Source organism: Nycticebus coucang, chromosome 1, assembly GCF_027406575.1.
Source record: "Nycticebus coucang isolate mNycCou1 chromosome 1, mNycCou1.pri, whole genome shotgun sequence".
Taxonomy (NCBI): Eukaryota; Metazoa; Chordata; class Mammalia; order Primates; family Lorisidae; genus Nycticebus; species Nycticebus coucang.
In genome coordinates this window covers 77635439-77651895 of record NC_069780.1, presented here as the reverse complement: position 1 = coordinate 77651895, position 16457 = coordinate 77635439, and the positions used below count along the sequence as shown (strand labels likewise).

Sequence of the window (16457 nt, the reverse complement as noted above, 5' to 3'; positions counted from 1 at the left end):
GGAGCAAGAAAGTGTAGTTGGAGGATTGAAAGGGATCAAAAGACTAAGAAATAACTGAGCTATGTAAGGTAGAAGAGAAAATGGGATAGCTGATCAAGGACAGTCCTCTGAGATAGGAAAATATGGGTGGGTTTTGTGGACTTTTCACATCAGCCACCAGGCAGCTCTGCAGGCAGCGTGGTACTCTCTGGAGTTGCCCAGGGAGAGTGAAGGGCAGAGGGATGTAGTGTGCAGTCAGGTCTCCTGCGGACAGATGTTTTCCAGACACATGTTTGAGCAGGCTTTGGTCTTTAATGAAACAGGGCAAGGATAAATAAATAATTGGACCTATCCTGGTGTTTGTCCTTATACATTTAAAAATTCTGTGACTTCTTTTAAATGGAAACCAAACGCTGAGCATGACATAGGTGGTGACGTCATTGACCCTGACCTGACTTTGAGGACTAATTTTGAGCTTTCTGGAGGGGAACAATATCTCAGAGTGAACTAAAAATTCCTTTACCTCAGGAACACTTTTTTACTATTGGTGGGAATGCAAACTAATACAGCCTCTTTGGATGGAAATATGGAGAATCATCAAAGAACTAAAAGTAGACCTTCCATTGGATCCTGCAATCCCATTATTAGGTATCTACCCACAAGAAAGAAAGTCATTTTACCATGAGGACATTTACACTAGAATGTTTATTGCAGCTCGTTTCGCAATCCCCAAAATGTGAAATCAACCCAAGTGCCCATCCACACATGAATGGATTAACAAACTGTGGGATATGTATACCATGGAATACTATTCAGCCATTGAAAAAGATGGGGACTTTACATCTTTTGTATTAACCTAGATGGAGTTGCAGAACATTCTTCTTAGTGAAGTATCACAGAACGGAAAAGCAAGTATCCAACATACTCAATACTAATATGAAACCAACAGACAAACAACTACACTCCCATGCAGGATAAAAACATAATTAAAATCAAGAGGGGGACTGGTGGTGCCTGTGGCTCAGTGGGCAAGGCGCCGGTCCCATGTACTGAGGGTGGCAGGTTCAAACCTGACTCTGGCCAAACTGCAACAAAAAATAGCCGGGTGTTGTGGTGGGCTCCTGTGGTCCCAGCTACTCAAGAGGCTGAGGCAGGAGAATCACCTAGGCCCAGGAGTTGGAGGTTGCTGTGAGCTATGTGACGCCACAGCACTCTAAGTCTACCAAGGGCGATAAAGTGAGACTCTGTCTCTACAAAATAAAATAAAATAAAATAAAGTGGGGGAGGGGGTAGGAAAGGGGGAGGCAGGAGGGGGACTGGTAAGTTCCCACCTAATGGGCACCATGTAAGGATATACGGCACACCTCCTGGGTGAGGGGGCACAGCTACAACTTGGACTTTGCCTAACAAATGAAAAAATGTGACTTCATCATCTGTACCTTCCTATTACTCTGAAATTTAAAAAAATAAATAAATAATAAAAATTCCTCTAAAAAATAAAATAATAGTTCTTCTTCCCTCTTTGTTTTTCTTTCTGTTTCTATACTGAACAAACTGAGTAATCTGTCCCTTAGAAATTTCTACATTCTGGATTTGGCTGATTATATCTCTAAGGTATTATTTAATGTGGTCTTCTTTTTCCTGTTCTTCTTATAAACTTGTAGTTAGATCCAAAGGCTTGATCGGAATAGTGTTCATTTTTTTGGCAAGTAACTTCATAAATAGTTCTGTTTATTTCATATTGCAACAAATTAGGAGGGACACAACATCTAGTTCTTTCTCTTTTTGTAATGATAAGATTCCAGTGGATTCAGTAGTTATTAGCCCAATCTATCAGTTACAGAGTTCCCCATGAACCTCTAACAGTTTTCATAGTTACTGATGATTATTCCCTGGACCTGTCATTTTATTAGAGTCAACAAAATGGTAATATTTTATTTGAATCATTCATTCTTCATTCGTCAGCTGGAATTCTTCTAAAACCAAGATTTTATCCAAAACATCTATTTGGTTACTCTGAAATACGGCTTTGTAGGGTTTTTTTACAGGAAAGGTAAGAAAATTCTTGATAGCATCTGGTTTTTAAGGTAGCGCCAGGATAGATATCTGCCTCTTTAATACAAAAGCCACCTTGTCTACAATCAATGGATATAACTTCTCGACTACACTCAACTTAGTCCTCAAGTTACCAATTCAAATACCTAGCATTCAATATAAAACCCATTTTTAAAGACTACAATCTGGCATACAATATGACTATGTCAATCTGATATTAGTTCTTGGGGTTTATGTCCTATCAGATCAGTTCAAACTCTTCAACCAACCACTTCGTATCATCCACAATGAGTCCATTTTATCCTCTTTCACTAACACAAACCATCTTCTCAATTCTAGACTCTGCACCTGTGGTTCAGTGCTCTATAAATGTGACTCTCTTTGTGCAACCAACTCAAATGCTCCTCCTCCCTTTCAGGAGTAAACATACTTCCTTTCTTCCAAGAACGGTACCATCTTTTTTTTTAAGAAACTGTTCCTCTTCCCCCATCCAACTTTGTATTTCTCTAGAAATCATCCAGTAATTTGTGACCCTGAACCGCAGGATGGAGGCATTACTGAAGCTAGGCCAACCAGAACCATGCCATGATTTTGAGAATTTACACTAGGAAAAAGATCAAGTTTGTTCGTTCTCTCTCTCTCTTTCTCTCTCTCATCTTGAGTTTGCTGCAGTCACACCCTAAACCATGTCAAGAAAAATGACTCGAAAAGATACAAGACAGAAACAAGAGTTCCCAGTTTAGGTTTCCTTGAGATCTACTTCACCTCTCCCACACTTTAGCCATGTAAATTAATAAATCCCCTTCTATAAAGGTTACATTTCTACAACTTGTGACCAAAGGAATCACAGAAACCCCATCTCCACCTATGAGTCTTGAGACTATGACCACAGTGACCTCTACTTTCCAGTTTCTTATACTTCCTTTCTGTACAAATAACACTTCATTATACACTGTCCTGATTTTCAGATACACATTTGTCAGCATCTTTTGGAACTCTGTAGACATAGATCTTGCACACTTTCTGAACCTCCCCCACAGTCCCTAAAAGAGTGCTAAAAGAGGCTCAGCACATAAGTAACAATACCATGTACTGACAATTTCCTCCATGTTAAGCATTTCACATGTGGTATCTTATTAAATCCTCACAGAAACTTCCTGTGATAGACATTATAATCTCCATTTTATAAATGAGGATTCATTTACAAGGTTCATCAAAGAAAAGTAATTTGCCCAAGGTCACTAATTTACTAATTCATAGATCAGGGATTTCAATCATATTTATACCCAAACTGCATCCTCTTTCCACTATGCTCATATAGCCTCACACAATAGTAAACACTTGCTAATGAACTTACCATAGAACATAACTAATCAAAGACCACATTAACCCCTAAATTTCCCTAACCTCAAAGTGTTGTGTTCCTTCATCATTAAAAATCGTGACAGTAATATATTAATGTATAAATAAATAGGATTTGTGAAAATCAGCACCTTGACAAAGTTATAACATAATTTCTCCAAAATTACTACTGGCGCTACTAAAGACTACATGCTGGCATTTCTCTTAAAGTAATGGGTAAAAGGAATGAATATTTAAGACTGCTCTGTCAGAACAAGTTGTATACCACTCCCCTGGCAGTGATATTTCAAAATAGCAAAAAGAGATTTGTGAACACTTGTCAATGTGTGGCATGCCTACAGTTCTCCAATTGCTCACAGGACTATTCCCATGTCATCATCAGACACTAATAGTTATTGAGAACTCCCACAGCTTGAAGCAAGAACCGAAAGCCTTTACAAAGAAAATGATTCCATCTTCATAGCTGAACAAGGAGAGGGGGCCAGAAAGACAGTGACAGCAATTTACTACCAGAGAATCTAAACATCATCAGCTCTCATCTCTACATGATCTGCATCTTCAGGCTTTCTCAATTCCTTGCTCTGTCTCCAATTCCTGCTAGACAGCTCTACGTAGAGCACCAGCTATCAAATTAACTTTGGGGCAACAATGGGTACTCAGCATCTAGCCAAGTATCTCCATCGAAAGGCATCCCATAAATACTTGGTGGAGGTGGTCTCCTCCTTTCTTTTTGCTTTCCCAATCTCATCACTTTACTTGAGGACCTTATTACATAATAAGCACTCTTCTGGTGAATATAATGGTTGTTAGAGGGCCAGAAGATGTTGTAAAATAGGCACACTCCTCATATACAGTATAATTTGGCACCAGCGCAGCCCAGCAAAGGATATGTCCACCACTTACTAAAAAAATGGTTGCATTTCCTAATGGGAGAATATTTTTGCTAATGAAAGGCAGGACATAAAGACTACCAACACTGGGGGCAGTGCCTGTGGCTCAGTCGGTAAGGCGCCGGCCCCATATACTGAGGGTGGCGGGTTCAAACCCGGCCCCATCTGAACTGCAACCAAAAAACAGCTGGGCGTTGTGGTGGGCACCTGTAGTCCCAGCTACTCGGGAGGCTGAGGCAAGAGAATGGCTTAAGCCCAGGAGTTTGAGGTTGCTGTGAGCTGTGTGATGCCATGGCACTCTACCGAGGGCCATAAAGTGACACTCTGTCTCTACAAAAAAAAAGTCTACCAACACTGTCACAAACTCAGGAATAACTCACAGGAGATCATACATGTGAAAGCAGTTTGTAAACTATAAATTGTCAAGGGAATATAAATTATTCTGCTACTGATGTGGCTATGACAAAGACACACACCTAGGAAGCAGGTAGTTACATGGTTTGAAGGAACTAATCGGTTCTATAACAAGGGGTCTTCAGCAACAAGAAGAAAAAAAGAAAGAGAGGTCCCAGAGGATGCAATAGAAAGGCTAGATAGCAAGGAGGATGTGGGGAGGGAAGAGCCCAAGGTTAGCAAACTCCCACTCAATACAGCAAATATTTATTGAATGTCAGGCATTGGTCTATGTCTTGAGATATACAGGCAAGACTGCCAGAGCTAATATAGCCAAAGATCCTTGCCCTTCATAAAGCTTTATATTGGTACTCATGGAGATAGTCAATAAACAAAAGACTTAACAAAAAGGTAAAAGTAATACAGTAAGCTATGTTAAAAGACAGGAATAGAAAAGCAGAGGAAGGAGAGTGGAAAGTCCAGAGGGTCTGCAATACTTTGAACTTAAAAGAACAGCCAAAGAGGAGAATAAGGTTAGATTTCTAATGATCTTACTCAAAAACTACATTCAATCGTAGGAAAAATAAGGAAAGCCACATACTGTGCTTGAATGAAATCTCCGTAAAATTTGACAAATTCAAATTTCCTGGAAAGATATTGTTCATTTTCCATATTTCTTCTCCTTCACCCTTATTCAGAATTGTTAACCCAAATGTTCTACACAGCATATATTAATATAAGGAAGAAGATATGAAAAGGCTTAGCCAGAGACAGGGCAAAGGGAATTACAAGAGACAAAGCAAAGCAAATAACAGCGAAAATACTTACAAATCAATACCTCATCTCTAAGCTCTGAAGACTGTTCATCACTGAAATAACTGGAAAAAAGAAGGACTGGTCTCAAGAAAGATACAGAAAAAGAAAGAGGCAGGGCACATTCGGGAATGAGGAAGAGAGCAGCAAGGCAAACAGAGCAAAGGATTTGCATGGGGCACCAGATCCGTAGACGCCTTGAGGATTCATCAGAGTTCTCCAGAGAAATAGAACCAGTAGTAGATATACGTGTGTGTGTGTGTGTGTGTGTGTGTGTGTGTGTATGTATGTTTGTAAAGAAATTTATGGCTCAGCGCCTGTGGCTCAAGCAGCTAAGGCACCAGCCACATACACCTGAGCTGGCAGGTTCGAATCCAGCCTGGGCCCACCAAACAACAATGACAGCTGCAACCAAAAAAAAAAAAAAAAAAGCAGGGCGTTGTGGCGAGTGCCTGTAATCCCAGCTACTTGGGAGGTGGAGGCAGAAGACTTGCTTGAGCCCAGGAGTTGGAGGATGCTGTGAGCTGTGATGCCATGGCACTCTACCCAGGGTAACAGCTTGAGGCTCTGTCTCAAAAAAAAGAAATTTATTATAAGGAAGTGTCTCATGTGATTATGAAGGCTGAGAAATACCTAAATCTGTAGTTGGCAAGTTGGAGAGCCAATGGTTTAAGTTCCAGTTTGAGTCTGAAGACAGGTGAAGACCAATGTCCCAGCTCTAAGACAGTCAGGTAGAGAGAAAAAGCAAATTCTCCCTTACTCAGCCTTTTTATTCTATTGAGGCCTTCAATAAACTGAATAAGGCCCACCCACATTGGGGAGGGCAATCTGCTTTACTGAATCTAACACTTCTAATGTCAATCTCATGCAGAAACATTCTCACAGACACACCCAGAATGTTCAGGCAAACATCTGGGCACCCCGTGGCCGAGGTAAGTTGACACATAAAATTAACCATTGCATCTTGAGTCATTACCCAGTAGGCAACAGGGACTGTGATGGGTGACATAACCAAGACTACAATTTATAAACTCAAACTGACTATGGCATGAAAATAAACTAAAGGAATTAAAACTAAAAACAGAAACAAGATGAAAAATTATAATTGCCCATGTCATAAGAAGCAGACCATCCATAACAAACATTTATAGGATTCTATTCAATATAAGGTATAGCTGATTGAGACACAGAATTACTATTGTCTCCCTGTAGTTTAATCTGATATCAGGATATAAATGTAGCCCTATCCAGGAGGAGCTGAAGAAGCAAGCCTAAGATCCAAAGGTCAGCAATGAGGATACGGATTTAGGAATTATCCACACAGGGAAGAAAGCCAAATTGAGAGTCTGCTCCCACAAGCCTATGCTGACAGAAGATCAGAGAATAGCATGTTGAGTCAGCCAAGCTGAGTCAGGAAACACTGTCAAACCTACTCACTTTGTGATTCACTATGAAGGAATGACCACTCCTCAGTGACAAACCAATCCGAAGACATGATAAATAGGTAGCATTACTTTAAAAAAAAAAGAGAGAGAAGATGTAACACAACCAGTCTCCAACTGTTGCATGCTGGTTCTTACTATCTATAGCAGCACCAAAGCGTACTTTTCAAATAGGACATGCAAGGTCCTAAACAGTCACAAAGAAGAAATTCAGAGGTCAAACTTAATCAAGCTGATAAGAAATTAACATTAACCTTTAAGTTTTTAATATAACAAGTAAATAACCATCAGGTAGTTGGGTGTTTCCCAAAGCAAATCAAGGTCAATGAAACTCCTGCTGTGAGATTTTTCATAAGCATTTATTTTTTTCATAAGCATTTAAACTACTACATCTTAAAATAATTCAAAAGTGTAAACATTTTGTCATATACATGCATTGTAGAGATTTTTTTTAAGTGACTTAGTGTTATAGAGTAGGCAATAATCAAGAAAAACACGTTACGAATGTTGCATTTTCCCACAAAAAAGATCAAAATATGAATATGTACAAACTATAAAACTTGCCCACTGTCTTAAGAAATTCTTATTTTTATTAAGACAATTTTTCATACCACAAATTCAAGAAACATTTTTCCTAATATATGCACAGACATCATCCTTATTCCTTTTTTTTGTTGCTGTTGTTGATAGAGTCTTATTGTCACCCTGGGTAGAGTGCCATGGTGTCATTATAGCTCACAGCAACCTCAAACTCTTGGGCTCAAGCAATCCTACTGCTTCAGCTTCCCAAGTAGCTGGGACTATAGGTGCCCACCACAACACCTGGCTAATTTTTCTATTTTAGTAGAGATGAAGTTTCACTGTTGCTCAGACTGGTCTCGAACTCCTGACCTCAAGCGATCTGCCCACCTCGGCCTCCCAGAGTGCTAGGATTACAGCCACCCATCATCGTTATTTCAAGGATGCACAAGATATTCTATTAAGTTGACTTGCTGAAGATTATATATATATATATATATATATATTTTTTTTTTTTTTTAGACAGGGTCTCCTCAGTTACTCAGACTAGTGAGCTATGACATCTGACAATCATAGTTTAAAACATACCTTGTATCACTATATACTTAGGCATGAATATACATGAATATACAAATGTGTACTGTGTGTGTATGTGTGTACACACATATAGTGATAGGGTGTATATGTATGGGTGTATAGAGATTTATACAAGGTGTCCCAAAGGTACCATAAATAGGAAAAATTAATAAAAACAATATTTATTTTTGTACTATATTTTATATTTTTAATATTTTATGTATATATCAATAGTTAAACAATTTTTTTTAATTTTATAATGAATATTTTGTAAGTAAAGGTACACTTAGGTACAATTTCCCATTTTCCCTGTGGATGTGTAGTGACCTTTAGGACACCCTTTAGGATACGTTACAAAGAAAATCAACCTAAATGAATGAACCAAATAAAAGTTGCAGGAAAACAAAGCAGAAGATATTATTTTGAAGAATAAAACATACTCCTCTAATAAAATGGTTAAGAAAACTGCTCAGACTAAATGAGAATATTAGTCAACTCTTTTAGATGGTCGATAAAAACTTAGCCACAGGAATTCCTGAAATGTTCCTGCCTCAATGAGCCTGAGTCATGAAATGTAGCCAAAGTATCTTATTTCTCATTTTCTACACACAGATGAGGGAAATCAATTCCTGGCTCTTTCTACAAGCGCAAAGATCCTAAAATTGATCCATGACTGATATTGCAACAGAGGTAAACTAACAATCTAAGGTTAAGGGCTACAACACACTCACTCTGTATTCTGCAAAACCTAGTCGGTTTTCTGAACTCCTTAATGGCATGCCCTAGATTAGAATAATGTTCTTTTAAAAAGTTTAAAAAAAACTATGCTCCATAAAAGCTAATTAACAGCTCATCCAACAAATGCAGAGTATTTTTATAGCTGTTATCAATTACTATCTTCTCTTGGGGAAAACATTAAAGCCAAAAAGAACCTGAAATGTAAGGAAATGAGGTGAGTCCTACCTAAAAGCTCGGCATCTGCTGCTGTTATGACCTCTGATTTCAGAGGCTGGTCATATATTAATAATTTCCATCTTCAGTTTCATGCCTTCAGAAAGAAAGAAGGCATACCTAAAGATGAAAGGACACTACTAGAGGAAGAATAAGTTGGAGAAATTTAACATTTTCATGACTCCTCCACAAAGCTTTCCTACGGAACACAAGCATACAAATGATATACTTTGAAGGATGTTCTCTAAAGAACAGGCATATATTCTTACGTCTATAATCCTAGCACTCTGAGAGACTGAGGCGGGTGGATTGTCTGAGCTCAGGAGTTCAAGACCAGCCTGAGCAAAAGGCAAGACCCCATCTCCCGTAAAAGTAGAAAAACGAGCTGGCTATTTTGGCAGGCACCTATAGTCTCAATTTAGGAGGCTGAGGCCAGAGGATCACTTGTGCCCAAGACTTTGAGGGTGCTGTGAGCTGTGATACCACAGCACTCTACTCAGGGCAGAGAGTGAGACTCTGTCGCAAAGATACATAGATAGATAGATAGATAGATACATACATACATACATACATAGATATTAGTGATACAAATAGAAGGGAAGTAAGAGAAAAAGTTATTTATAAAGAAACAGGGTACTCCAGGAACAGTGGCTCACTCCTATCATCCCAGCACTCTGGGAGGCAGAAGCCAGTGGATCGCTTGAATTCAGGAGCTCAGAGACCAACCTGAGCAAAAGTGAAACCCCATTTCTACTAAAAATAGAAAAATGAGCTGATGTTGGGGCAGGTACCTGTAGCCCCAGCTATTTGGGAGGCTGAGGCAAGAGGATCTCTTGAGCCCAAGAGTTTGAGGTTGCCGTGATGCCATAGCACTCCACCCAGGGTGACAAAAGTGAGACTGTCTCAGTAAAAAGGGGGTAGTGCCAGCCAGGCACAGTGACTCCACACCTGTAGTCCCAGCTACTCAGGAGGTTGAGCCACAAGGATCACTGGAGCCCAGGAGTCTGAGGTTGCAGTGAGCTATGATGACACCACTGTACTTTAACGCAGGCAACAGCCCCTTCTCAAAAGTTAAGATGTTAACTTTTCTTTTTTTTTGCAGTTTTTGGCTGGGGCTGGGTTTGAACCCACCACCTCCGGTATAGGAGGCCGGCACCCTACTCCTTTGAGCCACAGGCACCGCCCAAGATGTTAACTTTTTGTAACAGTTGTAAAACATCATATGTCTCTACCTTTCTTTTAGAAGACAGCAGTAGCATCCCTACTTCAAAATCAAGTGACACACACAAATACTAGAAAAGCCTTGTTAGCATCTCCCCTTAGTACTACCTTCTAAGGATAAAAGTTTAGCCCAAATTCCATTATTTACCAAATTCAACTGAGGAGCACCACCAACTTCTAAGAATAAACAATCCTTGTGGTCCTTTTTGGCTCAAAATTCTGACACAAATTTTATCACTGCTAAAGGGTTTTTTTTTAAATACACCAGGGTGGCATCTGTGGCTCAAGGAGTAGGGCACCAGCCCCATATACGGGAGGTGGTGGGTTCAAACCTGGCCCTGGCCAAAAAAAAATTTAAAAAATACAAAAAATACACCACACACAGTATAAAATTGTATCTAATATTATAATGTACATAGACAGCAGATTGCTGCCCAGTTCCTCCTCATCCATGTATTTCATTCCCCAAAAGAAGGTCCTTCAACTCTTCAAGCTATTATTTCTTTTGGCAATTACTTCCATATTTATAAATCACACACTTACACTGCTATTTCCATTTTTTTTTTCAATTTTAGACATTACCAAAAGTACTTTATTCAATCCACTAGGTCATTTATTCATCTGCCCTACCCCATAGGGCTTCCCTCCCAAATTTATTTATTTATTTATTTGTTTTTATTTATTTATTTATTTATTTTTTTTAGATACAGAGTCTTACTTCATCGCCTTCAGTAGAGTGCTGTGGCATCTCAGCTCACAGAAACCTCCAACTCCTAAGCTTAGGCAATTCTCTTACCTCAGCCTCCCGAGTAGCTGGGACTACAGGCATCCACCACAATGCCTGGCTATTTTTTGTTGCAGTTTGGCTGGGGCCGGGTTTAAACCTGCCACCTTTGTTATATGGGGTGGGCGCCCTACCCACTGAGCCACAGGCGCTGCCCTTCACTCCCAAATTTAATGTAAGTTGGTTCAATGTTATTGGACTGCTACACTGTTGAGATACTAGGGATACAAAGATTTTATTTATGTACATATATACACACATAAAAATAGGCACAAATTTTTATATAGTCCTGTTACCCTGTCTCCACACAAGCTCATATTTTGGTTAATAAAAAGTAAGATCCCTGGAACTGCAAACTAATACAACCTTTTTGGAAGGAAGTATGGAGAATCCTCAAAAAACTCCAAATAGACCTCCCATTTGATACTGCAATCCCATCACTACCCAGAAGAAAAAAAATCCTTTTATCATAAGGACATTTGCACTAGACTATTTACTGCAGCTCAATTTACAATCACCAAAATGTGGAAACAGCTTAAATGCCCACCAACCCAGGAATGGATTAACAAGCTGTGGTATATGTATACCATGGAATACTATTCAGCCATTAAAAAAGATGGAGACTTTACATTGTTTGTATTAACCTGTATTGAACTGGAACACATTCTTATTAGTAAAGCATCACAGGAATTCATAGAAGCAAGAATCCAATGTACTCAAATTCTAATATGAAGGCATAGATGATCTAATACAAGGAGGAGGACAGGGCAATGAAGGAACAGGTAGAGGGGAGAAAGGAGGCATATGGGGGTTATGATGTATGGCACACCTCTTGCAATTTGCAATTAGAATTGTAAGAGAGACTTTACCTAACAAATGCAATCAGTGTAACCTAATTCTTTGTATTCTAAATAAATCCCAAACAATAAAAAAAAAAAAAGAAGTAAGATCCCATTTTACATCCAACCACTTCACAAAATGCAACAGGGAAAAAATTAAAAACAAAGCCTGTAAATCAGAAATCTTGAATTCAGGTCTAAGTCTACAATGCAAAAAAGGGAAGTATATACATAAAAGTTCCTTATTACCTCTGAATCACATCCATTTTCCTCCTGTATGGTCTAAGTAAAATAGTACCCACTGCAAAATTGTTACTTCACAAGGCACAAATGTGGTACATGTGAAAGCATTTTGTTAATCATAAAGCACTATTAAAAAGTTCACTTCTGTAATAATTTTCACTAAGAGATTCCTATAAATGAAATTCCTGGAGTTTTTGGTCACTCTTGAGCCCCATTTCCCTACCTGAACTAATACCTAAGAGTACGAAGCTACTAAAATTAAGGGTGAAGTAGATGTAAATTGTGTTTCAAAGCCAGAATCTCAGAGACCAGATCTTCAATGGGCTTATGTATTGTCCTATGAGACAAATGTCCACAGAATAAAGATCAAGTATCTAAGCAGAAATCAGAGAAAGCAATTTTGTTTTATATTTACAGGAAAAAGGGAGGTTCTTTATCCAATTTTCTTTTTAAAAGTATCTGGGAGGCTGAGGCCAGGGTGGATTGCTTGAGCTAGGGAGTTCAAGACCAACCTGAGCAAGATCAAGGCCCCATCTCTAAAAAAACAGCGAGTTGTGGTGGGCATCTTTAGTCCCACCTCCTCGGGAGGCTGAGGCAAGAGAACCACTTGAGCCCCACACTTTGAGATTGCTATGAGCTATGATGCTATGGCACTCCCTGAGGGTGACAAAATGAGACTCTGTCTCAAAAAATAAAAGTAATACATGAGGGGATGGGGGATTAATGTGCCCCCACTTAATGGGAACAATGTAAGGGTTCATGGCACACCTTTTGGGTGCAAGACACAACTACAAGAGGGACTCTACCTAACAAATTCAAATATTGTGACCTGGTTGTTTGTACCCTCACATTAACCTGAAATTTTTTTTTAAAAAAGCAAGACAAGGCTTGGCACCTGTAGCTCAGCGGCTAGGGCACCAGCTACATACACCAGGGCTGGCAGGTTCAAACCTGGCCTGGGCCTGCTAAACAATGACAACTACAACAACAACAACAACAACAACAACAAAAATAGCTGGGTATTGTGTCAGGCACCTATAGCCCCAGCTACGTGGGAGGCTAAGGCAAGAGAATCACTTAAGCCCAAGAGTTTGAGGTTGCTATGAGCTATGAGTGCCACGCACTCTAACAAGGGCAACACAGTAAGACTCTGCCTCAAAAAAAAAAAACAAGGCAAGACAAAAATATAATTTCACTCCTCAGAGACAGCTCATTTGTTTCTTCCAATATTTACCTCCAAATTTCTACATAATATATTTGTGCATTTGCTTCTTGGTTTGCAGTCATTCTCTATTAAGTTCCTATTATAGAAAGAACTTTGCAGAGCAAGTGTTTTAAACCAAACTTAGAAGTACAGAAGTATTCAGCAATGCATTACTCTGATTCTGTAAAAATAAAACACTCCTTTCATTTCTAGTCTTCAAAGTCCTACATTAAAAACTTCTATGTGGGCAGTGCCTGTGGTTCAAAGGAGTAGGGTGCCGGCCCCATATACTGGAGGTAGCAGGTTCAAACCCGGCCCCGGCCAAAAACTGCAAAAATAAAAAAAATAAAAAATAAAGCTTCTATGTTAGAGGAAAGAAGAAATCTAGCCGGGCAGTTGGGCCTAAATTTTTGGACCACTCTATATCACTCTCTGAATTTATTTCAGTGATCCCCAGTTTCTCTTGCCCCTTCCATGGCACACAGTTAAATCCTGTTCCTAAAGGTATAGGACAAACCACAAATGGGACCCAAAAAATAATTCATTTCAAGATAGGCATAGACATACTTATGAGCTCTGTGGAAAGGGATTAACTGGAGCCAAAAAGGATCTGCCTTTAATTATCTGAAAAGTTATCTAAAGCCAACAAACAGCTGTATTAAAAAGTAGATTTATGGGCTGAATTTCCTGCTCAATTTCTGTCCAAAGGAGACCACTTAACTTCTCCCAATGCCTACTTCAGCTGTGGTTCACCCAGTCTGGTCAGCTTCAGGAACAGCACCTTTTCTAGAGCCAGGCATACAAGTGAACTTAAGGTCAAGCAGGTGACCCTGGCAAGCAGACATGGTACATTAAGGAGAGAAAATCTTTTCCTCATTAATCAACGAGATAAAGATGATTAAGCAGGAATTATTTTTCAATGACCTATATAATTTCATCAGGGCTGCTATGGCTATTGGCAGGGAGCAGCTGACTTTCTAATGAGATGAAATCTGATACAGAGTCCTTCCAGAGAAGCAAAGGGAAGCAGCTCAATCTACCGGGAAGCAACAATTGGTAGGCAGTTTACTCCTCCTCCTGAAAACTGTCTCTCCTTCCCAATTTTTGGCTCTTTCTTTCCAGGAGGGTTTCTCTCTACCAGGGTGGCTCGGGCTTCAGCACTTAATAAATAGTGAAAGTTGGATCTCTTTTGAATGGATGGGTCCCGGAGGCTGGGACAGAACTGGGCTAATTCACTAGATCTGCTCACGTGACTTCTAAATCCCAAGAAAACACGGCTGCCCTGGCCACCACCAATACCTCGCTCTAGCCAAGCTTGAAATTAGGCAGCAGCAGCAGCACTGTTCCATTCCCTGGCAGAAGTGGAGCTAACAAGGGAGCTTTGTTGAGGCCAGGGAAAACACAGACACACACACACACGCACACACACGCACACACACACACGAATCGATAATAACCACCACCTGGGTGCGGTTTCATCAGCGATTTTATAAAATTGAGCAACAACCACCCAACAAGTCGGTCCTTACACCTGGAAAGTGCTGAAACCTCAGGGTGGCACCGCCTCGGTCTCTTGTGTAAGCGAGGAGGTTTGGAAAGGAAAACTGAACTCCAGATCTCATTGCCTTTTCCTGTTCCTACCCAGAGACCAAGGAAAGGGGTGGAAAGCCCTAGGGACATCTTCCTTCGTGAAAACAACCTGGCTGTCTCTCCCCAAGGGTCTGTCACCGAGTTACACCCCGTCCGGGAGCCCCCATCCCAGGGAGCCACCTCCTCCCCGCCGCGCCCCGGCCCGAAGCAGCGACCCCAGCGGGCTCCCAGCCTCAATACCACCTGCTCCTCCAGGTATTCCCGGCCCAGCTAGGGGATGCTGGCAAGAGACACTGCGACCCTCTTCTGCTCCTTCAGCCCCTTAAAACAATATAAAAGACACCCTCGAGCGCAAATCTCAGGTCAGCACGCCACGTACCTGTCGCGGGCCGCAGCTCCTGCTCCCCGCGCAGCGCTGGACTCGCTTGGACGAGCGTCCTCCGGAAAGTTCAGAAAGTTGTCGCCCGGGTCCCGGGAACGCGGGCCCCTCAGCCGCCACCGGCGCCGGGCACTACGAGGAAAGCGACGCGGCTCCTCGCCCGTCCGGCACACTCGGCTCCGCTGTCAGGCCAGCCGCTCGCAGGTCTCGGCCGCGGTGCTTCAGGCCCGGCTCCAACTCCGTAGGAGTAACGGGGAAGAAACTGGGACTCCAGAAAGTCTGAGCACAACTTTTCGACTATACGTCAGCGGGTGGCCGCTCGGGTCCCGGGCTCGCCTCGGGGGCGGGGGCGGGGCCAGAGCCGGGGCGGGGCTCAACCTGCCGGGCGTCCCTGAGGGGCGCCGCCGGCCCCGCCCCCGCCCCGCCGGCCCCGCCCCGCCCGGGCCGCCTGGGACGCGCAGCCGCCAGGTGCGCCAAGGACTCTTGGTGGCGCCGCGCGGCCTCGCCGCGCCGGTTTCCAGGGTGAAGGGGGAGGAGCCTCTGAGGGAAAGTTTCCACCGAAACTTGAGCCTGGGCGGGACACAGGACGTCTTGCCCTTGGGGGCTCGCCTTTTGCCAGAACTACACCTCTTCACAGGCACTGACGCGCCGCCAAACACAAAACACAGACGTTTCTGGTCGGGTCGAAAGTGTTCTGCGGGATGGAGGAAGACAAACAACTCCGCACGTCCCGAGCGTTTCACATTTCTCACTTCCAAAAGGTTTGACAGCAACCACCGGCTGTCACCGTGCCCCGCTTTCACTGACGCCTTTCTTTTTTCTCCCAGATTTGAATTTTAAAACGCTTAGACAGTCCCAGTAGAGCTGAGTTAAGTGATGAAGACTGTTTGTCATCTGACAAACTCTCCGAAGTGGGCAGGAGGGATTGGGTCTCAGCAGAAGTAAAGTGCTAGAGTGCGGGAGGAGGGTACCGCATTGCTCTGTTTTGCTTTTTAAGGGTAATCTCAGTGTTGCCGGAGTTGTTTCGTGGCTTTGGGGGTGGGGGAGTACGCCTGTGTGTCACACGTTCACTGGCAGTTCTTCCTCCCGCCCAACAAAAAACCGAGGGCTGTTTAACTTGGGCAGTTTCACAACAAAGATGAAACTTCCTCAACTCAGGATTCCCCAAGGGATGAGAGAGCAGGTGCAGGATCCATTTCCCTATCACCCGGTGTGGT

General features: G+C 41.8%; 1 protein-coding gene across 4 annotated transcripts in view; it reads right to left on the bottom strand.

Moving 5' to 3' along the window:
* FHIP1A (FHF complex subunit HOOK interacting protein 1A) overlaps positions 1-15561 on the bottom strand; it is a 335356-nt gene extending 319795 nt beyond the window's left edge. For all 4 annotated transcript variants that reach the window (XM_053582802.1, XM_053582835.1, XM_053582843.1 and 1 more), the window contains exon 1: positions 15241-15561. The gene's annotated coding sequence lies outside the window, so the exon portion shown is untranslated. The remainder of the gene's footprint in view (positions 1-15240) is intronic.
* Between the last annotated feature and the right edge of the window lie 896 nt (positions 15562-16457).